We start from the raw sequence: 24,218 nt of genomic DNA on the forward strand, positions 1-24,218 counted from the left end.
GGGGTATTAACCCTCAGCCAATGGGTAATGGGGTCAGAGAGGGTCTCAGTATCTGGTACTGTGGTATTAACCCTCAATCAGTGGGTAATGGGGTCAGAAAGGGTCTCAGTGCCTGATACTGGGGTATTAACCCTCAGTGGGTAATGGGGTCAGAGAGGTTCTCAGAGCCTGGGTACTGGGGTATTAACCCTCAGTCAATGGGTAATGGGGTCAGAGAGGGTCTCAGTGCCAGGCTGGGTACTGGACCTGAGGAGGGGTAGAGAGAGAGAGAATCACGAGCAGAATGGTGGTGGTGGGGAAATTAGACTGAGGGTCAGGGATCCTGAGCTGAAGCGCGAGAAATGCTGTTGTAGTCTGAGGTTTAGGCGTATGGGGCTGGGGAGAGAGTGCGGGGCCTGAGGGTTAGGGGCATGGGGCTGGAGAGAGATTTTGGGGGCCTGAGGGTTAGGGGCGTGGGGCTGGGGAGAGAGTGCGGGGCTTGACGGTTAGGGGTGTGGGGCTGGAGAGAGATTTTGGGGGCCTGAGGGTTAGGGGCGTGAGGCTGGGGAGAGAGTGCGGGGCTTGAGGGTTAGGGGTGTGGGGCTGGAGAGAGGGTGCGGGGCTTGAGGGTTAGGGGTATGGGGCTGGAGAGAGAGTGCGGGGTCTGAGGGTTAGGGGTATGAGGCTGGAGAGAGATTGCAGGGCCTGAGGGTTAGGGGTATGGGGCTGGAGAGAGGGTGCAGGGCCTGAGGGTTAGGGGTATGAGGCTGGAGAGAGATTGCAGGGCCTGAGGGTTAGGGGTATGGGGCTGGAGAGAGGGTGCAGGGCCTGAGGGTTAGGGATGTGAGGCTGGAGAGAGATTGCAGGGCCTGAGGGTTAGGGATGTGAGGCTGGAGAGAGGGTGTGGGGTCTGAGGTTTAGGGGTATGGGGCTGGAGAGAGGGTGTGGGGTCTGAGGGTTAGGGGTATGAGGCTGGAGAGAGGGTGCGGGGCTTGAGTGTTAGGGGTATGAGGCTGGAGAGAGGGTGTGGGGCCTGAGGGTTAGGGGTATGAGGCTGGAGAGAGGGTGCAGGGCCTGAGGGTTAGGGATGTGAGGCTGGAGAGAGGGTGTGGGGTCTGAGGGTTAGGGGTATGAGGCTGGAGAGAGAATGCGGGGCCTGAGGGTTAGGGGTATGGGGCTGGAGAGAGAGTGCGGGGTCTGAGGGTTAGGGATGTGGGGCTGGAGAGAGGGTGCAGGGCCTGAGGGTTAGGGGTATGAGGCTGGAGAGAGATTGCAGGGCCTGAGGGTTAGGGGTATGAGGCTGCAGAGAGATTGCAGGGCCTGAGGGTTAGGGGTATGGGGCTGGAGAGAGGGTGCAGGGCCTGAGGGTTAGGGATGTGAGGCTGGAGAGAGATTGCAGGGCCTGAGGGTTAGGGATGTGAGGCTGGAGAGAGGGTGTGGGGTCTGAGGGTTAGGGGTATGGGGCTGGAGAGAGGGTGTGGGGTCTGAGGGTTAGGGGTATGGGGCTGGAGAGAGGGTGTGGGGTCTGAGGGTTAGGGGTATGGGGCTGGAGAGAGGGTGTGGGGTCTGAGGGTTAGGGGTATGGGGCTGGAGAGAGGGTGCGGGGCTTGAGTGTTAGGGGTATGAGGCTGGAGAGAGGGTGCGGGGTCTGAGGGTTAGGGGTATGAGGCTGGAGAGAGGGTGCGGGGTCTGAGGGTTAGGGGTATGAGGCTGGAGAGAGGGTGCAGGGCCTGAGGGTTAGGGGTATGAGGCTGGAGAGAGGGTGCAGGGCCTGAGGGTTAGGGATGTGAGGCTGGAGAGAGGGTGTGGGGTCTGAGGGTTAGGGGTATGGGGCTGGAGAGAAGGTGTGGGGTCTGAGGGTTAGATGTATGGGGCCGGAGAGAGAGTGCGGGGCCTGAGGGTTAGGGGTATGGGGCTGGAGAGAGGGTGCAGGGCCTGAGGGTTAGGGATGTGGGGCTGGAGAGGGAGTGTGGGGTCTGAGCGTTAGATGTATGGGGCTGGAGAGAGAGTGCGGGGCCTGAGGGTTAGGGGTGTGGGGCTAGAGAGTGATCGAGAAATGGTGCTGGGGACTGGGGTTTAAAGTGACGAGACTGGAGAGTGGGATCAGAGAGAGAGACACAGCGAGAGGAGACTCTCGATCCTCTTTCACCAACTAAATAGCTCCTGACCGATCTGTACCTCATTCCCCAGCTGTGAGCCTGTGACACTACAAGGAGCTGTTTATGCAGAGAGAAACAGAGGTGCCATTCTGATCAAAGATCATCGAGCTGAAACTGTAACTCTGTCTCTCACTCTTTAGATGCTGCCAAACCTGCTGAGGATTTCCAGCATTTTCTCTTCTTATTTCACATTTCTAACATCTGCAGTATTTTGTTTTTGTAAAAGTCTGTCCGTTTTGAAAGCTTCAATTTCAACCCCCCCATATCCACAGCTTTATGGAGAGAACGTTCTAGATTCCCACTATGCTTTATGTGAGAAACCATTTCCTGATCTCCCTCCTGAATGGCCCAGTTGAATTTTAAAATGTTGTCCCTTGTTCTTGTCTCTCTCACCAGAGGGAGTGTTTTCTCCATATCTAATCGATTAAACCCTTTCTGTTAAGTGTATGTTAATCGAGTGTTTCGTTGTGTTAAGGCGGTGGGCATGAATTGGGGATTTACTTGTGATCCTATGAATAGGGGTAAATTTACACTGTGGTTGTTGGGGTGGGAGGTGGGTGTTTGTCTCTGCCAATAAAAAATTGTGTAAAGATTACAACAATTTGGATTGATGTAGCACCTTTAATGTAATAAAACATCCCAATGTCATTCACAGGAGCTACATAAGGAGATATTATGGCCAGATGACCAAATGCTTGATCAAAGAGGTAGATTTTAAGGAGTGTCTTAAAGGAGGAAGGTGAGCGGCGAGGCGGAGGGATGTAGGAAGGAATTCCAGAGGGTGGGGCCTGGGCACCTGAAGAAATGGCTAACAATGACAGAGCGTTAAAACCAGAAATACTCAGGAGACCAACGTTAGAGGAGTGGAGATACCTTGGAGGGTTGTGAGGGTGGAGGAAATGACAGAGATAGGGAGGGGTGAGACCACGAAGGGATTTGAAGAGAAAGATGAACATTTTAAAATTGAGATGTTGCTTCACCAGGAGGCAATGTATGTGAGCAAGAATAGAGGTGATAGTCGAACAGGACTTCGTGTGAGTTCAGACACAGGCTGTGGGTTTTGGATGATCTGAGGTTTACAGAGGGTAGAATGTGGGATACATTACCCCATCGCCCTGTGTCCTCTCTCCCCTCACTCCCATTACCCCATCGCCCTGTGTCCCCTCTCCACTCATTCCCATTACCCCAATATCCTGTGTCCTATCTCCCCTCACTCCCATTACCCCATCGCCCTGTGTAATCGTTCCCCTCACTCCCATTACTCCATCACCCTGTGTCCTCTCTCCCCTCACTCCCATTACCCCATCGCCCTGTGTCCTCTCTCCCCTCACTCCCATTACCCCATCGCCCTGTGTCCTCTCTCCCCTCACTCCCATTACCCCATCGCCCTTTGCCCTCTCCTCACTCCCATTACCCCATCACCGTGTCCCCTCTCCCCTCACTCCCAGTCAGGATCCTACTCCACCCGTCCCCCCCTGCTCCCCTGTTGCTAAGAGACAGTCTGACAATTCAGTGACAGGGAGTTTCCATGGGGATTAATGGGGTTGGGGGAGCTGAGTGGAATTTGCCAATGAGAATTTGTGTTAGCTTGATGTCACTGTTACCAGGCAGAATATATAGGGAATATTTAAATCTGTCAGGCAGCTGAGTTCCTGGAAATGATCAGAGAGAAAGAGAAAGACAGAAGGGAGTGCATCAGAGACAGAAAGAAGAAATGAATCAGACTGAGAGAGAAAGAGTGCTGTGAATCAGAGAGAGGGAAAGAGAAGAGAGGGAAACGGAGAGAGAGAGGAGAGTGAAACAGGGAGAGAGAGAGGAGAGTGAAATGCAGAGAGAGAGGAGAGTGAAATGGAGAGAGAGAGGAGAGTGAAATGGAGAGAGAGAGGAGAGTGAAATGGAGAGAGAGAGGAGAGTGAAATGGAGAGAGAGAGGAGAGTGAAATGGAGAGAGAGAGGAGAGTGAAATGGAGAGAGAGAGGAGAGTGAAATGGAGAGAGAGAGGAGAGTGAAACAGGGAGAGAGAGAGAGGAGAGTGAAACAGGGAGAGAGAGAGAGAGGAGAGTGAAACAGGGAGAGAGAGAGAGAGAGGAGAGTGAAACAGAGAGAGAGAGAGGAGAGTGAAACAGGGAGAGAGAGAGAGAGGAGAGTGAAACAGGGAGAGAGAGAGAGGGGAGAGTGAAACAGGGAGAGGGAGAGAGAGAGAGAGGAGATTGAAACAGGGAGAGAGGGGAGAGTGAAACAGGGAGAGAGAGGAGAGTGAAACAGGGAGAGAGAGAGAGAGGAGAGTGAAACAGGGAGAGAGAGAGAGAGGAGAGTGAAACAGGGAGAGAGAGAGAGAGGAGAGTGAAACAGGGAGAGAGAGAGAGAGGAGAGTGAAACAGGGAGAGAGAGAGAGAGAGGAGAGTGAAACAGGGAGAGAGAGAGAGAGGAGAGTGAAACAGGGAGAGAGAGAGAGGAGAGTGAAACGGAGAGAGAGAGAGAGGAGAGTGAAACAGGGAGAGAGAGAGAGGAGAGTGAAACAGGGAGAGAGAGAGAGGAGAGTGAAACAGGGAGAGAGAGAGAGGAGAGTGAAACGGGGAGAGAGAGAGAGGAGAGTGAAACAGGGAGAGAGAGAGAGGAGAGTGAAACAGGGAGAGAGAGAGAGGAGAGTGAAACAGGGAGAGAGAGAGAGGAGAGTGAAACAGGGAGAGAGAGAGAGGAGAGTGAAACAGGGAGAGAGAGAGAGGAGAGTGAAACAGGGAGAGAGAGAGGAGAGTGAAACAGGGAGAGAGAGAGAGGAGAGTGAAACAGGGAGAGAGAGAGAGAGGAGAGTGAAACAGGGAGAGAGAGAGAGAGGAGAGTGAAACAGGGAGAGAGAGAGAGAGGAGAGTGAAACAGGGAGAGAGAGAGAGAGGAGAGTGAAACAGGGAGAGAGAGAGAGAGGAGAGTGAAACAGGGAGAGAGAGAGAGAGGAGAGTGAAACAGGGAGAGAGAGAGAGAGAGGAGAGTGAAACAGGGAGAGAGAGAGAGAGGAGAGTGAAACAGGGAGAGAGAGAGAGAGGAGAGTGAAACAGGGAGAGAGAGAGAGAGGAGAGTGAAACAGGGAGAGAGAGAGAGAGGAGAGTGAAACAGGGAGAGAGAGAGAGAGGAGAGTGAAACAGGGAGAGAGAGAGAGAGGAGAGTGAAACAGGGAGAGAGAGAGAGAGGAGAGTGAAACAGGGAGAGAGAGAGAGAGGAGAGTGAAACAGGGAGAGAGAGAGAGAGGAGAGTGAAACAGGGAGAGAGAGAGAGAGGAGAGTGAAACAGGGAGAGAGAGAGAGAGGAGAGTGAAACAGGGAGAGAGAGAGAGAGGAGAGTGAAACAGGGAGAGAGAGAGAGAGGAGAGTGAAACAGGGAGAGAGAGAGAGAGGAGAGTGAAACAGGGAGAGAGAGAGAGAGGAGAGTGAAACAGGGAGAGAGAGAGAGAGGAGAGTGAAACAGGGAGAGAGAGAGAGAGGAGAGTGAAACAGGGAGAGAGAGAGAGAGGAGAGTGAAACAGGGAGAGAGAGAGAGAGGAGAGTGAAACAGGGAGAGAGAGAGAGAGGAGAGTGAAACAGGGAGAGAGAGAGAGAGGAGAGTGAAACAGGGAGAGAGAGAGAGAGGAGAGTGAAACAGGGAGAGAGAGAGAGAGGAGAGTGAAACAGGGAGAGAGAGAGAGAGGAGAGTGAAACAGGGAGAGAGAGAGAGAGGAGAGTGAAACAGGGAGAGAGAGAGAGAGGAGAGTGAAACAGGGAGAGAGAGAGAGAGGAGAGTGAAACAGGGAGAGAGAGAGAGAGGAGAGTGAAACAGGGAGAGAGAGAGAGAGGAGAGTGAAACAGGGAGAGAGAGAGAGAGGAGAGTGAAACAGGGAGAGAGAGAGAGAGGAGAGTGAAACAGGGAGAGAGAGAGAGAGGAGAGTGAAACAGGGAGAGAGAGAGAGAGGAGAGTGAAACAGGGAGAGAGAGAGAGAGGAGAGTGAAACAGGGAGAGAGAGAGAGGAGAGTGAAACAGGGAGAGAGAGAGAGAGGAGAGTGAAACAGGGAGAGAGAGAGAGAGGAGAGTGAAACAGGGAGAGAGAGAGAGAGGAGAGTGAAACAGGGAGAGAGAGAGAGAGGAGAGTGAAACAGGGAGAGAGAGAGAGAGGAGAGTGAAACAGGGAGAGAGAGAGAGAGGAGAGTGAAACAGGGAGAGAGAGAGAGAGGAGAGTGAAACAGGGAGAGAGAGAGAGAGGAGAGTGAAACAGGGAGAGAGAGAGAGAGGAGAGTGAAACAGGGAGAGAGAGAGAGAGGAGAGTGAAACAGGGAGAGAGAGAGAGGAGAGTGAAACAGGGAGAGAGAGAGAGAGGAGAGTGAAACAGGGAGAGAGAGAGAGAGGAGAGTGAAACAGGGAGAGAGAGAGAGAGGAGAGTGAAACAGGGAGAGAGAGAGAGAGGAGAGTGAAACAGGGAGAGAGAGAGAGAGGAGAGTGAAACAGGGAGAGAGAGAGAGAGGAGAGTGAAACAGGGAGAGAGAGAGAGAGGAGAGTGAAACAGGGAGAGAGAGAGAGAGGAGAGTGAAACAGGGAGAGAGAGAGAGAGGAGAGTGAAACAGGGAGAGAGAGAGAGAGGAGAGTGAAACAGGGAGAGAGAGAGAGAGGAGAGTGAAACAGGGAGAGAGAGAGAGAGGAGAGTGAAACAGGGAGAGAGAGAGAGAGGAGAGTGAAACAGGGAGAGAGAGAGAGAGGAGAGTGAAACAGGGAGAGAGAGAGAGAGGAGAGTGAAACAGGGAGAGAGAGAGAGAGGAGAGTGAAACAGGGAGAGAGAGAGAGGAGAGTGAAACAGGGAGAGAGAGAGAGGAGAGTGAAACGGGGAGAGAGAGAGAGAGGAGAGTGAAACAGGGAGAGAGAGAGAGGAGAGTGAAACAGGGAGAGAGAGAGAGAGGAGAGTGAAACAGGGAGAGAGAGAGAGAGGAGAGTGAAACAGGGAGAGAGAGAGAGAGGAGAGTGAAACAGGGAGAGAGAGAGAGGAGAGTGAAACAGGGAGAGAGAGAGAGAGGAGAGTGAAACAGGGAGAGAGAGAGAGAGGAGAGTGAAACAGGGAGAGAGAGAGAGAGGAGAGTGAAACAGGGAGAGAGAGAGAGAGGAGAGTGAAACAGGGAGAGAGAGAGAGAGGAGAGTGAAACAGGGAGAGAGAGAGAGAGGAGAGTGAAACAGGGAGAGAGAGAGAGGAGAGTGAAACAGGGAGAGAGAGAGAGAGGAGAGTGAAACAGGGAGAGAGAGAGAGAGGAGAGTGAAACAGGGAGAGAGAGAGAGGAGAGTGAAACAGGGAGAGAGAGAGAGAGGAGAGTGAAACAGGGAGAGAGAGAGAGGAGAGTGAAACAGGGAGAGAGAGAGAGAGGAGAGTGAAACAGGGAGAGAGAGAGAGAGGAGAGTGAAACAGGGAGAGAGAGAGAGAGGAGAGTGAAACAGGGAGAGAGAGAGAGAGGAGAGTGAAACAGGGAGAGAGAGAGAGAGGAGAGTGAAACAGGGAGAGAGAGAGAGAGGAGAGTGAAACAGGGAGAGAGAGAGAGAGGAGAGTGAAACAGGGAGAGAGAGAGAGAGGAGAGTGAAACAGGGAGAGAGAGAGAGAGGAGAGTGAAACAGGGAGAGAGAGAGAGAGGAGAGTGAAACAGGGAGAGAGAGAGAGGAGAGTGAAACAGGGAGAGAGAGAGAGAGGAGAGTGAAACAGGGAGAGAGAGAGAGAGGAGAGTGAAACAGGGAGAGAGAGAGAGAGGAGAGTGAAACAGGGAGAGAGAGAGAGAGGAGAGTGAAACAGGGAGAGAGAGAGAGGAGAGTGAAACAGGGAGAGAGAGAGAGAGGAGAGTGAAACAGGGAGAGAGAGAGAGGAGAGTGAAACAGGGAGAGAGAGAGAGAGGAGAGTGAAACAGGGAGAGAGAGAGAGGAGAGTGAAACAGGGAGAGAGAGAGAGAGGAGAGTGAAACAGGGAGAGAGAGAGAGAGGAGAGTGAAACAGGGAGAGAGAGAGAGAGGAGAGTGAAACAGGGAGAGAGAGAGAGAGGAGAGTGAAACAGGGAGAGAGAGAGAGGAGAGTGAAACAGGGAGAGAGAGAGAGAGGAGAGTGAAACAGGGAGAGAGAGAGAGAGGAGAGTGAAACAGGGAGAGAGAGAGAGGAGAGTGAAACAGGGAGAGAGAGAGAGGAGAGTGAAACAGGGAGAGAGAGAGAGAGGAGAGTGAAACAGGGAGAGAGAGAGAGAGGAGAGTGAAACAGGGAGAGAGAGAGAGAGGAGAGTGAAACAGGGAGAGAGAGAGAGAGGAGAGTGAAACAGGGAGAGAGAGAGAGAGGAGAGTGAAACAGGGAGAGAGAGAGAGGAGAGTGAAACAGGGAGAGAGAGAGAGGAGAGTGAAACAGGGAGAGAGAGAGAGAGGAGAGTGAAACAGGGAGAGAGAGAGAGAGGAGAGTGAAACAGGGAGAGAGAGAGAGAGGAGAGTGAAACAGGGAGAGAGAGAGAGAGGAGAGTGAAACAGGGAGAGAGAGAGAGGAGAGTGAAACAGGAGAGAGAGAGAGAGGAGAGTGAAACAGGGAGAGAGAGAGAGAGGAGAGTGAAACAGGGAGAGAGAGAGAGAGAGTGAAACAGGGAGAGAGAGAGAGGAGAGTGAAACAGGGGAGAGAGAGAGAGGAGAGTGAAACAGGGAGAGAGAGAGAGGAGAGTGAAACAGGGAGAGAGAGAGAGGAGAGTGAAACAGGGAGGAGAGAGAGAGGAGAGGTGAAACAGGGAGAGAGAGAGAGAGGAAGTGAAACAGGGAGAGAGAGAGAGAGGAGAGTAAACAGGGAGAAGAGAGAGAGGAGAGTGAAACAGGGAGAGAGAGAGAGGAGAGTGAAACAGGGAGAGAGAGAGAGAGAGAGTGAAACAGGGAGAGAGAGAGAGGAGAGTGAAACAGGGAGAGAGAGAGAGGAGAGTGAAACAGGGAGAGAGAGAGAGAGGAGAGTGAAACAGGGAGAGAGAGAGAGAGGAGAGTGAAACAGGGAGAGAGAGAGAGAGAGAGTGAAACAGGGAGAGAGAGAGAGGAGAGTGAAACAGGGAGAGAGAGAGAGAGGAGAGTGAAACGGGGAGAGAGAGAGAGGAGAGTGAAACAGGGAGAGAGAGGAGAGTGAAACAGGGAGAGAGAGAGAGGAGAGTGAAACAGGGAGAGAGAGAGAGGAGAGTGAAACGGGGAGAGAGAGAGAGAGGAGAGTGAAACAGGGAGAGAGAGAGAGAGAGAGGAGAGTGAAACAGGGAGAGAGAGAGAGGAGAGTGAAACAGGGAGAGAGAGAGAGAGAGAGTGAAACAGGGAGAGAGAGAGAGAGAGAGTGAAACAGGGAGAGAGAGAGAGGAGAGTGAAACAGGGAGAGAGAGAGAGAGGAGAGTGAAACAGGGAGAGAGAGAGAGAGGAGAGTGAAACAGGGAGAGAGAGAGAGGAGAGTGAAACAGGGAGAGAGAGAGAGAGGAGAGTGAAACAGGGAGAGAGAGAGAGGAGAGTGAAACAGGGAGAGAGAGAGAGAGGAGAGTGAAACAGGGAGAGAGAGAGAGGAGAGTGAAACAGGGAGAGAGAGAGAGAGGAGAGTGAAACAGGGAGAGAGAGAGAGGAGAGTGAAACAGGGAGAGAGAGAGAGAGGAGAGTGAAACAGGGAGAGAGAGAGAGGAGAGTGAAACAGGGAGAGAGAGAGAGGAGAGTGAAACAGGGAGAGAGAGAGAGAGGAGAGTGAAACAGGGAGAGAGAGAGAGGAGAGTGAAACAGGGAGAGAGAGAGAGGAGAGTGAAACAGGGAGAGAGAGAGAGGAGAGTGAAACAGGGAGAGAGAGAGAGAGAGAGTGAAACAGGGAGAGAGAGAGAGAGGAGAGTGAAACAGGGAGAGAGAGAGAGAGGAGAGTGAAACAGGGAGAGAGAGAGAGAGGAGAGTGAAACAGGGAGAGAGAGAGAGAGAGGAGAGTGAAACAGGGAGAGAGAGAGAGAGGAGAGTGAAACAGGGAGAGAGAGAGAGAGAGGAGAGTGAAACAGGGAGAGAGAGAGAGAGAGGAGAGTGAAACAGGGAGAGAGAGAGAGAGGAGAGTGAAACAGGGAGAGAGAGAGAGAGGAGAGTGAAACAGGGAGAGAGAGAGAGAGGAGAGTGAAACAGGGAGAGAGAGAGAGAGGAGAGTGAAACAGGGAGAGAGAGAGAGAGGAGAGTGAAACAGGGAGAGAGAGAGAGAGGAGAGTGAAACAGGGAGAGAGAGAGAGAGGAGAGTGAAACAGGGAGAGAGAGAGAGAGGAGAGTGAAACAGGGAGAGAGAGAGAGAGGAGAGTGAAACAGGGAGAGAGAGAGAGAGGAGAGTGAAACAGGGAGAGAGAGAGAGGAGAGTGAAACAGGGAGAGAGAGAGAGAGGAGAGTGAAACAGGGAGAGAGAGAGAGAGGAGAGTGAAACAGGGAGAGAGAGAGAGAGGAGAGTGAAACAGGGAGAGAGAGAGAGAGAGAGAGTGAAACGGGGAGAGAGAGAGAGAGGAGAGTGAAACGGGGAGAGAGAGAGAGAGGAGAGTGAAACAGGGAGAGAGAGAGAGAGAGAGTGAAACGGGGAGAGAGAGAGAGGAGAGTGAAACAGGGAGAGAGAGAGAGGAGAGTGAAACAGGGAGAGAGAGAGAGGAGAGTGAAACGGGGAGAGAGAGAGAGGAGAGTGAAACAGGGAGAGAGAGAGAGAGGAGAGTGAAACAGGGAGAGAGAGAGAGAGGAGAGTGAAACAGGGAGAGAGAGAGAGAGGAGAGTGAAACAGGGAGAGAGAGAGAGAGAGGAGAGTGAAACAGGAGAGAGAGAGAGAGAGGAGAGTGAAACAGGAGAGAGAGAGAGAGGAGAGTGAAACAGGGAGAGAGAGAGAGAGGAGAGTGAAACAGGAGAGAGAGAGAGAGAGGAGAGTGAAACAGGGAGAGAGAGAGAGAGAGAGAGTGAAACAGGGAGAGAGAGAGAGAGAGGAGAGTGAAACAGGGAGAGAGAGAGAGGAGAGTGAAACAGGGAGAGAGAGAGAGAGGAGAGTGAAACAGGGAGAGAGAGAGAGAGGAGAGTGAAACAGGGAGAGAGAGAGAGAGGAGAGTGAAACAGGGAGAGAGAGAGAGAGAGGAGAGTGAAACAGGGAGAGAGAGAGAGAGGAGAGTGAAACAGGGAGAGAGAGAGAGAGAGAGTGAAACAGGGAGAGAGAGAGAGAGAGAGTGAAACAGGGAGAGAGAGAGAGAGGAGAGTGAAACAGGGAGAGAGAGAGAGAGAGAGTGAAACAGGGAGAGAGAGAGAGAGGAGAGTGAAACAGGGAGAGAGAGAGAGAGAGAGTGAAACAGGGAGAGAGAGAGAGAGAGAGTGAAACAGGGAGAGAGAGAGAGGAGAGTGAAACAGGGAGAGAGAGAGAGAGGAGAGTGAAACAGGGAGAGAGAGAGAGAGGAGAGTGAAACAGGGAGAGAGAGAGAGGAGAGTGAAACAGGGAGAGAGAGAGAGAGAGGAGAGTGAAACAGGGAGAGAGAGAGAGGAGAGTGAAACAGGGAGAGAGAGAGAGAGGAGAGTGAAACAGGGAGAGAGAGAGAGAGGAGAGTGAAACAGGGAGAGAGAGAGAGAGGAGAGTGAAACAGGGAGAGAGAGAGAGAGGAGAGTGAAACAGGGAGAGAGAGAGAGAGGAGAGTGAAACAGGGAGAGAGAGAGAGAGAGAGTGAAACAGGGAGAGAGAGAGAGAGGAGAGTGAAACAGGGAGAGAGAGAGAGAGGAGAGTGAAACAGGGAGAGAGAGAGAGAGGAGAGTGAAACAGGGAGAGAGAGAGAGAGAGAGTGAAACAGGGAGAGAGAGAGAGAGGAGAGTGAAACAGGGAGAGAGAGAGAGAGGAGAGTGAAACAGGGAGAGAGAGAGAGAGAGAGTGAAACAGGGAGAGAGAGAGAGGAGAGTGAAACAGGGAGAGAGAGAGAGAGGAGAGTGAAACAGGGAGAGAGAGAGAGGAGAGTGAAACAGGGAGAGAGAGAGAGAGGAGAGTGAAACAGGGAGAGAGAGAGAGAGGAGAGTGAAACAGGGAGAGAGAGAGAGGAGAGTGAAACAGGGAGAGAGAGAGAGAGGAGAGTGAAACAGGGAGAGAGAGAGAGAGAGAGAGTGAAACGGGGAGAGAGAGAGAGAGGAGAGTGAAACGGGGAGAGAGAGAGAGGAGAGTGAAACAGGGAGAGAGAGAGAGAGGAGAGTGAAACAGGGAGAGAGAGAGAGGAGAGTGAAACAGGGAGAGAGAGAGAGGAGAGTGAAACAGGGAGAGAGAGAGAGAGGAGAGTGAAACAGGGAGAGAGAGAGAGAGAGAGAGAAAACAGGGAGAGAGAGAGAGAGGAGAGTGAAACAGGGAGAGAGAGAGAGAGGAGAGTGAAACAGGGAGAGAGAGAGAGAGGAGAGTGAAACAGGGAGAGAGAGAGAGAGGAGAGTGAAACAGGGAGAGAGAGAGAGAGGAGAGTGAAACAGGGAGAGAGAGAGAGAGGAGAGTGAAACAGGGAGAGAGAGAGAGAGGAGAGTGAAACAGGGAGAGAGAGAGAGAGGAGAGTGAAACAGGGAGAGAGAGAGAGAGAGGAGAGTGAAACAGGGAGAGAGAGAGAGGGGAGAGTGAAACAGGGAGAGAGAGAGAGAGGAGAGTGAAACAGGGAGAGAGAGAGAGAGAGAGTGAAACAGGGAGAGAGAGAGAGAGGAGAGTGAAACAGGGAGAGAGAGAGAGAGAGAGAGTGAAACAGGGAGAGAGAGAGAGGAGAGTGAAACAGGGAGAGAGAGAGAGAGGAGAGTGAAACAGGGGAGAGAGAGAGAGGAGAGTGAAACAGGGAGAGAGAGAGAGAGAGAGTGAAACAGGGAGAGAGAGAGAGAGGAGAGTGAAACAGGGAGAGAGAGAGAGAGGAGAGTGAAACAGGGAGAGAGAGAGAGAGAGAGAGTGAAACAGGGAGAGAGAGAGAGAGAGAGTGAAACAGGGAGAGAGAGAGAGAGAGAGTGAAACAGGGAGAGAGAGAGAGAGGAGAGTGAAACAGGGGAGAGAGAGAGAGGAGAGTGAAACAGGGAGAGAGAGAGAGAGGAGAGTGAAACAGGGAGAGAGAGAGAGGAGAGTGTGAAACAGGGAGAGAGAGAGAGAGGAGAGTGAAACAGGGAGAGAGAGAGAGAGAGAGAGTGAAACAGGGAGAGAGAGAGAGAGGAGAGTGAAACAGGGAGAGAGAGAGAGGAGAGTGAAACAGGGAGAGAGAGAGAGAGAGAGTGAAACAGGGAGAGAGAGAGAGAGGAGAGTGAAACAGGGAGAGAGAGAGAGAGGAGAGTGAAACAGGGAGAGAGAGAGAGAGGAGAGTGAAACAGGGAGAGAGAGAGAGAGAGAGTGAAACAGGGAGAGAGAGAGAGAGGAGAGTGAAACAGGGAGAGAGAGAGAGAGGAGAGTGAAACAGGGAGAGAGAGAGAGAGGAGAGTGAAACAGGGAGAGAGAGAGAGAGGAGAGTGAAACAGGGAGAGAGAGAGAGAGGAGAGTGAAACAGGGAGAGAGAGAGAGAGGAGAGTGAAACAGGGAGAGAGAGAGAGAGAGGAGAGTGAAACAGGGAGAGAGAGAGAGAGAGGAGAGTGAAACGGGGAGAGAGAGAGAGGAGAGTGAAACGGGGAGAGAGAGAGAGAGAGGAGAGTGAAACAGGGAGAGAGAGAGAGAGAGGAGAGTGAAACAGGGAGAGAGAGAGAGGAGAGTGAAACAGGGAGAGAGAGAGAGAGGAGAGTGAAACAGGGAGAGAGAGAGAGAGAGGAGAGTGAAACGGGGAGAGAGAGAGAGAGGAGAGTGAAACAGGGAGAGAGAGAGAGAGAGGAGAGTGAAACAGGGAGAGAGAGAGAGAGGAGAGTGAAACAGGGAGAGAGAGAGAGAGGAGAGTGAAACGGGGAGAGAGAGAGAGGAGAGTGAAACGGGGAGAGAGAGAGAGAGGAGAGTGAAACAGGGAGAGAGAGAGAGAGGAGAGTGAAACAGGGAGAGAGAGAGAGAGGAGAGTGAAACAGGGAGAGAGAGAGAGAGGAGAGTGAAACAGGGAGAGAGAGAGAGAGAGGAGAGTGAAACAGGGAGAGAGAGAGAGAGGAGAGTGAAACAGGGAGAGAGAGAGAGGAGAGTGAAACAGGGAGAGAGAGAGAGAGGAGAGTGAAACAGGGAGAGAGAGAGAGAGGAGAGTGAAACGGGGAGAGAGAGAGAGGAGAGTGAAACAGGGAGAGAGAGAGAGAGGAGAGTGAAACAGGGAGAGAGAGAGAGAGGAGAGTGAAACAGGGAGAGAGAGAGAGAGAGGAGAGTGAAACAGGGAGAGAGAGAGAGAGAGGAGAGTGAAACAGAGAGAGAGAGAGAGGAGAGTGAAACAGGGAGAGAGAGAGAGAGGAGAGTGAAACAGGGAGAGAGAGAGAGAGGAGAGAGAGAGAGTGAACAGGGAGAGAGAGAGAGGAGAGTGAAACAGGGAGAGAGAGAGAGAGGAGAGTGAAACAGGGAGAGAGAGAGAGAGGAGAGTGAAACAGGAGAGAGAGAGAGAGAGTGAAAGGGAGAGAGAGAGAGGAGAGTGAAACAGGGAGAGAGAGAGAGAGAGAGAGAGTGAAACAGGGAGAGAGAGAGAGAGGAGAGTGAAACAGGGAGAGAGAGAGAGAGGAGAGTGAAACAGGGAGAGAGAGAGAGGAGAGTGAAACAGGGAGAGAGAGAGAGAGGAGAGTGAAACAGGGAGAGAGAGAGAGAGAGAGTGAAACAGGGAGAGAGAGAGAGGAGAGTGAAACAGGGAGAGAGAGAGAGAGGAGAGTGAAACAGGGAGAGAGAGAGAGAGAGAGTGAAACAGGGAGAGAGAGAGAGAGGAGAGTGAAACAGGGAGAGAGAGAGAGAGAGAGAGTGAAACAGGGAGAGAGAGAGAGAGGAGAGTGAAACAGGGAGAGAGAGAGAGAGGAGAGTGAAACGGGGAGAGAGAGAGAGAGGAGAGTGAAACAGGGAGAGAGAGAGAGGAGAGTGAAACGGGGAGAGAGAGAGAGAGGAGAGTGAAACAGGGAGAGAGAGAGAGAGAGGAGAGTGAAACAGGGAGAGAGAGAGAGAGAGGAGAGTGAAACAGGGAGAGAGAGAGAGAGGAGAGTGAAACAGGGAGAGAGAGAGAGAGAGGAGAGTGAAACAGGGAGAGAGAGAGAGAGAGGGGAGAGTGAAACAGGGAGAGAGAGAGAGGAGAGTGAAACAGGGAGAGAGAGAGAGAGAGAGTGAAACAGGGAGAGAGAGAGAGAGGAGAGTGAAACGGGGAGAGAGAGAGAGAGGAGAGTGAAACAGGGAGAGAGAGAGAGGAGAGTGAAACAGGGAGAGAGAGAGAGGAGAGTGAAACAGGGAGAGAGAGAGAGAGGAGAGTGAAACAGGGAGAGAGAGAGAGAGGAGAGTGAAACAGGGAGAGAGAGAGAGAGAGAGTGAAACAGGGAGAGAGAGAGAGAGAGGAGAGTGAAACAGGGAGAGAGAGAGAGAGGAGAGTGAAACAGGGAGAGAGAGAGAGAGGAGAGTGAAACAGGGAGAGAGAGAGAGAGAGGAGAGTGAAACAGGGAGAGAGAGAGAGAGGAGAGTGAAACAGGGAGAGAGAGAGAGAGGAGAGTGAAACAGGGAGAGAGAGAGAGAGAGAGTGAAACAGGGGAGAGAGAGAGAGAGGAGAGTGAAACAGGGAGAGAGAGAGAGAGGAGAGTGAAACAGGGAGAGAGAGAGAGAGAGAGAGTGAAACAGGGAGAGAGAGAGAGAGAGGAGAGTGAAACAGGGAGAGAGAGAGAGAGAGAGAGTGAAACGGGGAGAGAGAGAGAGGGAGAGTGAAACGGGAGAGAGAGAGAGAGGAGAGTGAAACAGGGAGAGAGAGAGAGAGAGAGGAGAGTGAAAGGGAGAGAGAGAGAGAGAGGAGAGTGAAACGGGGAGAGAGAGAGAGGAGAGTGAAACGGGGAGAGAGAGAGAGAGAGAGAGAGTGAAACAGGGAGAGAGAGAGAGAGAGGAGAGTGAAACAGGGAGAGAGAGAGAGAGAGGAGAGTGAAACAGGGAGAGAGAGAGAGAGAGGAGAGTGAAACAGGGAGAGAGAGAGAGAGAGAGAGTGAAACAGGGAGAGAGAGAGAGAGAGGAGAGTGAAACAGGGAGAGAGAGAGAGAGGAGAGTGAAACAGGGAGAGAGAGAGAGGAGAGTGAAACAGGGAGAGAGAGAGAGGAGAGTGAAACAGAGAGAGAGAGGAGAGTGAAACAGGGAGAGAGAGAGAGAGAGAGAGGAGAGTGAAACAGGGAGAGAGAGAGAGAGAGGAGAGTGAAACAGGGAGAGAGAGAGAGGAGAGTGAAACAGGGAGAGAGAGAGAGAGAGAAGTGAAACAGGGAGAGAGAGAGAGAGAGGAGAGTGAAACAGGGAGAGAGAGAGAGAGAGGAGAGTGAAACAGGGAGAGAGAGAGAGAGGAGAGTGAAACAGGGAGAGAGAGAGAGAGAGGAGAGTGAAACAGGGAGAGAGAGAGAGAGAGGAGAGTGAAACAGGGAGAGAGAGAGAGAGAGGAGAGTGAAACAGGGAGAGAGAGAGGAGAGTGAAACAGGGAGAGAGAGAGAGAGAGAGGAGAGTGAAACAGGGAGAGAGAGACAGAGAGGAGAGTGAAACAGGGAGAGAGAGAGAGAGAGGAGAGTGAAACAGGGAGGGAGAGAGAGAGAGAGAGGAGAGTGAAACAGGGAGAGAGAGAGAGGAGAGTGAAACAGGGAGAGAGAGAGAGAGAGGAGAGTGAAACAGGGAGAGAGAGAGAGAGAGGAGAGTGAAACAGAGAGAGAGAGAGGAGAGTGAAACAGGGAGAGAGAGAGAGGAGAGTGAAACAGGGAGAGAGAGACAGAGAGGAGAGTGAAACAGGGAGAGAGAGAGAGAGAGGAGAGTGAAACAGGGAGAGAGAGAGAGGAGAGTGAAACAGGGAGAGAGAGAGAGAGAGGAGAGTGAAACAGGGAGAGAGAGAGAGAGAGAGAGGAGAGTGAAACGGGGAGAGAGAGAGAGGGGAGTGAAACAGGGAGAGAGAGAGAGGAGAGTGAAACGGGGAGAGAGAGAGAGGAGAGTGAAACAGGGAGAGAGAGAGAGGAGAGTGAAACAGGGAGAGAGAGAGAGAGAGGAGAGTGAAACAGGGAGAGAGAGAGAGAGAGGAGAGTGAAACAGGGAGAGAGAGAGAGAGGGGAGAGTGAAACGGGGAGAGAGAGAGAGGAGAGTGAAACGGGGAGAGAGAGAGAGGAGAGTGAAACAGGGAGAGAGAGAGAGAGAGGAGAGTGAAACAGGGAGAGAGAGAGAGAGAGGAGAGTGAAACAGGGAGAGAGAGAGAGAGAGAGGAGAGTGAAACAGGGAGAGAGAGAGAGAGAGGAGAGTGAAACAGGGAGAGAGAGAGAGGAGAGTGAAACAGGGAGAGAGAGAGAGGAGAGTGAAACAGGGAGAGAGAGAGAGAGAGGAGAGTGAAACAGGGAGAGAGAGAGAGAGAGGAGAGTGAAACAGGGAGAGAGAGAGAGAGAGGAGAGTGAAACAGGGAGAGAGAGAGAGGAGAGTGAAACAGGGAGAGAGAGAGAGAGGGGAGAGTGAAACAGGGAGAGAGAGAGAGGGGAGAGTGAAACAGGGAGAGAGAGAGAGGAGAGTGAAACAGGGAGAGAGAGAGGAGAGTGAAACAGGGAGAGAGAGAGAGGAGAGTGAAACGGGGAGAGAGAGAGAGGAGAGTGAAACGGGGAGAGAGAGAGAGAGGAGAGTGAAACGGGGAGAGAGAGAGAGGGGAGAGTGAAACAGGGAGAGAGAGAGAGGGGAGAGTGAAACAGGGAGAGAGAGAGAGGAGAGTGAAACAGGGAGAGAGAGAGAGGAGAGTGAAACAGGGAGAGAGAGAGAGGAGAGTGAAACAGGGAGAGAGAGAGAGGAGAGTGAAACAGGGAGAGAGAGAGAGGAGAGTGAAACAGGGAGAGAGAGAGAGGAGAGTGAAACAGGGAGAGAGAGAGAGAGAGGAGAGTGAAACAGGGAGAGAGAGAGAGAGAGGAGAGTGAAACAGGGAGAGAGAGAGAGAGAGGAGAGTGAAACAGGGAGAGAGAGAGAGAGAGAGGAGAGTGAAACAGGGAGAGAGAGAGAGAGAGAGGAGAAACAGGGAGAGAGAGAGAGGAGAGTGAAACAGGGAGAGAGAGAGAGAGAGGAGAGTGAAACAGGGAGCGAGAGAGAGAGAGGAGAGTGAAACAGGGAGAGAGAGAGAGAGAGGAGAGTGAAACAGGGAGAGAGAGAGAGAGAGAGGAGAGTGAAACAGGGAGAGAGGAGAGTGAAACAGGGAGAGAGAGAGAGAGAGAGGAGAGTGAAACAGGGAGAGAGAGAGAGAGAGAGAGGAGAGTGAAACAGGGAGAGAGAGAGAGAGAGAGGAGAGTGAAACAGGGAGAGAGAGTGAGGAGAGTGAAACAGGGAGAGAGAGAGAGGAGAGTGAAACAGGGAGAGAGAGAGAGAGAGAGGAGAGTGAAACAGGGAGAGAGAGAGAGAGGAGAGTGAAACAGGGAGAGAGAGAGAGGAGAGTGAAACAGGGAGAGAGAGAGAGGAGAGTGAAACAGGGAGAGAGAGAGAGGAGAGTGAAACAGGGAGAGAGAGAGGAGAGTGAAACAGGGAGAGAGAGAGAGGAGAGTGAAGCAGGGAGAGAGAGAGAGGAGAGTGAAACAGGGAGAGAGAGAGAGGAGAGTGAAACAGGGAGAGAGAGAGAGGAGAGTGAAACAGGGAGAGAGAGAGAGGAGAGTGAAACAGGGAGAGAGAGAGAGGAGAGTGAAACAGGGAGAGAGAGAGAGGAGAGTGAAACAGGGAGAGAGAGAGAGGAGAGTGAAACAGGGAGAGAGAGAGAGGAGAGTGAAACAGGGAGAGAGAGAGAGGAGAGTGAAACAGGGAGAGAGAGAGAGGAGAGTGAAACAGGGAGAGAGAGAGAGGAGAGTGAAACAGGGAGAGAGAGAGAGGAGAGTGAAACAGGGAGAGAGAGAGAGGAGAGTGAAACAGGGAGAGAGAGAGAGGAGAGTGAAACAGGGAGAGAGAGAGAGAGGAGAGTGAAACGGAGAGAGAGAGAGGAGAGTGAAACGGAGAGAGAGAGAGGAGAGTGAAACGGAGAGAGAGAGAGGAGAGTGAAACGGAGAGAGAGAGAGGAGAGTGAAACGGAGAGAGAGAGAGGAGAGTGAAACGGAGAGAGAGAGAGGAGAGTGAAACGGGAGAGAGAGAGAGGAGAGTGAAACGGAGAGAGAGAGAGGAGAGTGAAACGGAGAGAGAGAGAGGAGAGTGAAACGGAGAGAGAGAGAGGAGAGTGAAACGGAGAGAGAGAGAGGAGAGTGAAACGGAGAGAGAGAGAGGAGAGTGAAACGGAGAGAGAGAGAGGAGAGTGAAACGGAGAGAGAGAGAGGAGAGTGAAACGGAGAGAGAGAGAGGAGAGTGAAACGGAGAGAGAGAGAGGAGAGTGAAACGGAGAGAGAGAGAGGAGAGTGAAACGGAGAGAGAGAGAGGAGAGTGAAACGGAGAGAGAGAGAGAGGAGAGTGAAACGGAGAGAGAGAGAGGAGAGTGAAACGGAGAGAGAGAGAGGAGAGTGAAACGGAGAGAGAGAGAGGAGAGTGAAACGGAGAGAGAGAGAGGAGAGTGAAACGGAGAGAGAGAGAGGAGAGTGAAACGGAGAGAGAGAGAGGAGAGTGAAACGGAGAGAGAGAGAGGAGAGTGAAACGGAGAGAGAGAGAGGAGAGTGAAACGGAGAGAGAGAGAGGAGAGTGAAACAGGGAGAGAGAGAGAGGAGAGTGAAACAGGGAGAGAGAGAGAGAGGAGAGTGAAACAGGAAGAGAGAGAGAGAGGAGAGTGAAACGGAGAGAGAGGAGAGTGAAACGGAGAGAGAGAGAGGAGAGTGAAACGGAGAGAGAGAGAGGAGAGTGAAACGGAGAGAGAGAGAGGAGAGTGAAACAGGGAGAGAGAGAGAGGAGAGTGAAACAGGGAGAGAGAGAGAGAGAGGAGAGTGAAACAGGGAGAGAGAGAGAGAGAGAGGAGAGTGAAACAGGGAGAGAGAGAGAGAGGAGAGTGAAACAGGGAGAGAGAGAGAGAGGAGAGTGAAACAGGGAGAGAGAGAGAGAGGAGAGTGAAACAGGGAGAGAGAGAGAGAGGAGAGTGAAACAGGGAGAGAGAGAGAGAGGAGAGTGAAACAGGGAGAGAGAGAGAGGAGAGTGAAACAGGGAGAGAGAGAGAGGAGAGTGAAACAGGGAGAGAGAGAGAGGAGAGTGAAACAGGGAGAGAGAGAGAGGAGAGTGAAACGGAGAGAGAGAGAGGAGAGTGAAACGGAGAGAGAGAGAGGAGAGTGAAACAGGGAGAGAGAGAGAGGAGAGTGAAACAGGGAGAGAGAGAGAGGAGAGTGAAACAGGGAGAGAGAGAGAGGAGAGTGAAACAGGGAGAGAGAGAGAGGAGAGTGAAACAGGGAGAGAGAGAGAGGAGAGTGAAACAGGGAGAGAGAGAGAGGAGAGTGAAACAGGGAGAGAGAGAGAGGAGAGTGAAACAGGGAGAGAGAGAGAGGAGAGTGAAACAGGGAGAGAGAGAGAGGAGAGTGAAACGGAGAGAGAGAGAGGAGAGTGAAACGGAGAGAGAGAGAGGAGAGTGAAACGGAGAGAGAGAGAGGAGAGTGAAACGGAGAGAGAGAGAGGAGAGTGAAACGGAGAGAGAGAGAGGAGAGTGAAACGGAGAGAGAGAGAGGAGAGTGAAACGGAGAGAGAGAGAGGAGAGTGAAACAGGGAGAGAGAGAGGAGAGTGAAACGGAGAGAGAGAGAGGAGAGTGAAACGGAGAGAGAGAGAGGAGAGTGAAACAGAGAGAGAGAGAGGAGAGTGAAACGGAGAGAGAGAGAGGAGAGTGAAACGGAGAGAGAGAGAGGAGAGTGAAACGGAGAGAGAGAGAGGAGAGTGAAACAGAGAGAGAGAGGAGAGTGAAACGGAGAGAGAGAGAAGAGAGTGAAACAGGGAGAGAGAGAGAGGAGAGTGAAACGGAGAGAGAGAGAGAGAGGAGAGTGAAACGGAGAGAGAGAGAGGAGAGTGAAACGGAGAGAGAGAGAGGAGAGTGAAACGGAGAGAGAGAGAGGAGAGTGAAACGGAGAGAGAGAGAGGAGAGTGAAACGGAGAGAGAGAGGAGAGTGAAACGGAGAGAGAGAGGAGAGTGAAACGGAGAGAGAGAGAGGAGAGTGAAACAGGGAGAGAGAGAGAGGAGAGTGAAACGGAGAGAGAGAGAGGAGAGTGAAACGGAGAGAGAGTGAGGAGAGTGAAACGGAGAGAGAGAGAGGAGAGTGAAACGGAGAGAGAGAGAGGAGAGTGAAACGGAGAGAGAGGAGAGTGAAACGGAGAGAGAGAGAGGAGAGTGAAACGGAGAGAGAGAGAGGAGAGTGAAACGGAGAGAGAGAGAGGAGAGTGAAACGGAGAGAGAGAGAGGAGAGTGAAACGGAGAGAGAGAGAGGAGAGTGAAACGGAGAGAGAGGAGAGGAGAGTGAAACGGAGAGAGAGCAGCGAAGTGGGGGGGAGGGAGGGAGAGAGAGGAGCGAAGCAGGGGAGAGGGAGGGAGGTGTGAAACAGAATCAGCCAGATAGGGAAGTGAAGTTTAACGAGTGAAAGAGGAGCAAAACAAAGAGCGAAAGAGAGAGGAGCAAAAGAGAGAGAGAGGCGCGAAACAAGAGAGAAAGAGACGAGTGAAACAGTGAGAGAAAGAGGAGTGAAACAGTGTGAAAGAGGGGAATGAAACAGAGAGAAGTGTGAACTATGGGAAGAGAATGAGGCTATTCACCCCTTCAGTCTGTTCCACCATTCAATTAGATCACAGCTGATCTATATCTTAGCTCCATTTCACCACCACTTTTCCAGTCCAAGTCTTGGACTCGAACTCAAGTTCTGTCGAAGGGTCATGAGGACTCGAAATGTCAACTCTTTTCTTCTCTGCCGATGCTGCCAGACCTGCTGAGTTTTTCCAGGTAATTCTGTTTTTGTTTTTGTTCAGGCAAATGGTATGTTGGCCTTCATAGCCAGAGGATTCGATTACAGGAACAGGGATGCCTTGCTGCAATTGTACAGGGCCTTGGTGAGACCACACCTGGAATATTGTGTCTCCCTATCTGAGGAAGGATGTACTTGCTAAATAGTTTACCTGACTAATTCCTGGGATGGCGGGACTGACATATGAGGAGATATTGAGTCGCTTAGGATTATATTTGCTGGAGTTCAGAAGAATGAGGGGGATCTTAGAAACCTAAAAAATTCTAACAGGGCTAGACAGGTTAGATGCAGGAAGGATGTTCCCGAAAGTGGGGGAGTCTAGAACCAAGGGTCACAGTCTGAGGATATGGGGTAGACCATTTAGGACTGAGATGAGAAATTTCTTCACCCAGAGAGTGGTGAGCCTGTGGAATTCGCTACCACAGAAAGTAGTTGAGACCAAGATATTGCTTGTTTTCAAGAAGGAGTTAGATATAGCTCTTGGGGCAAAAGGGATCAAAGGGTTTGGGGAGAAAGCAGGAGCAGGCTATTGAGTTGGATGATCAGTTATGATCATAATAAATGGTGGAGCAGGCTCGAGGGGCTGAATGGCCTACTCCTGCTCCTAGTTTCTATGTTTCATCCACAGTTCCCAGTTTCTCACCATTTAGGAAATATTCTGTTTGATCTTTTTTAGCTCCACAGTGGGTGAGTTCACACTTTCCCACATTAAACTCTATCTGTTACAGTTTTACTCACTCCTTCATCAGTTAATGTCCCTTTGTAACTTCCTGCTCCCATCGACACAACTTACTGATCCTCCCAACTTAATGTCATCCACAAATTAGATGCACAACTCTCTATTCCTTCACAGATTCACTTATAAATGTGGTGAACAGTTGAGGCCTCAGTACAGAACCCTGGAATCCACTAGTCAAATCCAACCAATCAAAGTACTTACCCCTTTAACCCCAATCTCTGTCTCCTACCTCCCAAAAAAATTTCAAACCCAAGTCAGATGACCCTCTCCATTTCTATTCACTCTCATTTTTCCTAACAGTCTCTTGTGTGGAACCTTATCGAAAGCCTTCTGGAAACCCATAGAAGTAACATTCACAGACACTCCTTAATATTCCATGTTCGTGACCTGCTCAAAATATTCAATGAGATTAGTCAGATTAACTTTACCAACAGCAACTTATATTTATGTAGCACCTTTAACTCAACGAAATGTCCCAAGATGCTTCACAGGAACATTATGAAACAAAATATGGCACCGTTCGTCTTAAAGGGGGAGAGCGAGGTAAAGAGGTGGAGAGGTTAAGGAAGGGTATTCCAGAGCTTGGGGTCTAGTTAGCTGAAGACACAGCCACCAATAGTGGAGCAATGAAATCAGAGATGTTCAAGAGGCCAGGATTAGAGGAGTTCAGAGATGTCAGAGGGTTGTGGAGCTGGAGGTGATTACTGAGATAGGGAAGGCCAAGGCCATGGAGAAGCTGGAAAAGAAGAATGAGAATTTTAAAATGAAAATGTTGCTTTACTGGGAGCCATTGTACGTCAGTGAGCACAGGGAGTGACAGGGAATGAGATGGTGCAAGATAAGATGTGGGCAGCAGAGTTCTGAATCACCTGAAATTTACAGAGGATGGAAAGTGGGATATGAGCCAGGAGTGTGTTGGAATATTCAAGTCCAAAGGTAAGGAAGGTATGAATGAGGGTTTCAGTGGCAGATGAGCTGAGCAGTGGTGAAGTTGGGCAATGTTACAGAAGCGGAAATAGGAGGTCTTAGTGATGATGCAAATATGTGATCAGAAGCTCATCTCAGGGTCACATATGACACCAAGGCCCGAATTTTCATAAAGACTGAGATGATCTCCATCTTAGTCAACATGGTGCCAGAGACCCGATTCTGGAAGTCCCGCCCCTGAACCCGGCGCCCACCATTTTTGACATGGGAACAGGGCTGGGTTCCTGTTTGCAAATCTGTGGTTCACAGAGGTAGCTGCACAAGTAAAAGTGCAACTGCCTCCATACAGAGCCAATTTTCATTAGTGGGATGTCTAAAACACAACTTGTGGGCTGGAGATCTTTGGGAGAATGTCTGAAACTGCCGAAGACCTTTGGAGAGATAGGATACCCTTTTGGTGAGGTAAGGTACCT

General features: G+C 51.5%; 1 protein-coding gene across 1 annotated transcript in view; it reads left to right on the forward strand.

Annotated features, from left to right (window-relative positions):
* The window catches only part of LOC121291208 (class I histocompatibility antigen, F10 alpha chain-like), a gene marked incomplete at its 3' end in the record, with an annotated part of 33,427 nt that overhangs the window by 1,034 nt on the left and 8,175 nt on the right, over nt 1–24,218 (forward strand). The window lies entirely within an intron of this gene.

Source organism: Carcharodon carcharias, chromosome 19 (assembly GCF_017639515.1).
Source record: "Carcharodon carcharias isolate sCarCar2 chromosome 19, sCarCar2.pri, whole genome shotgun sequence".
Taxonomy (NCBI): domain Eukaryota; kingdom Metazoa; phylum Chordata; class Chondrichthyes; order Lamniformes; family Lamnidae; genus Carcharodon; species Carcharodon carcharias.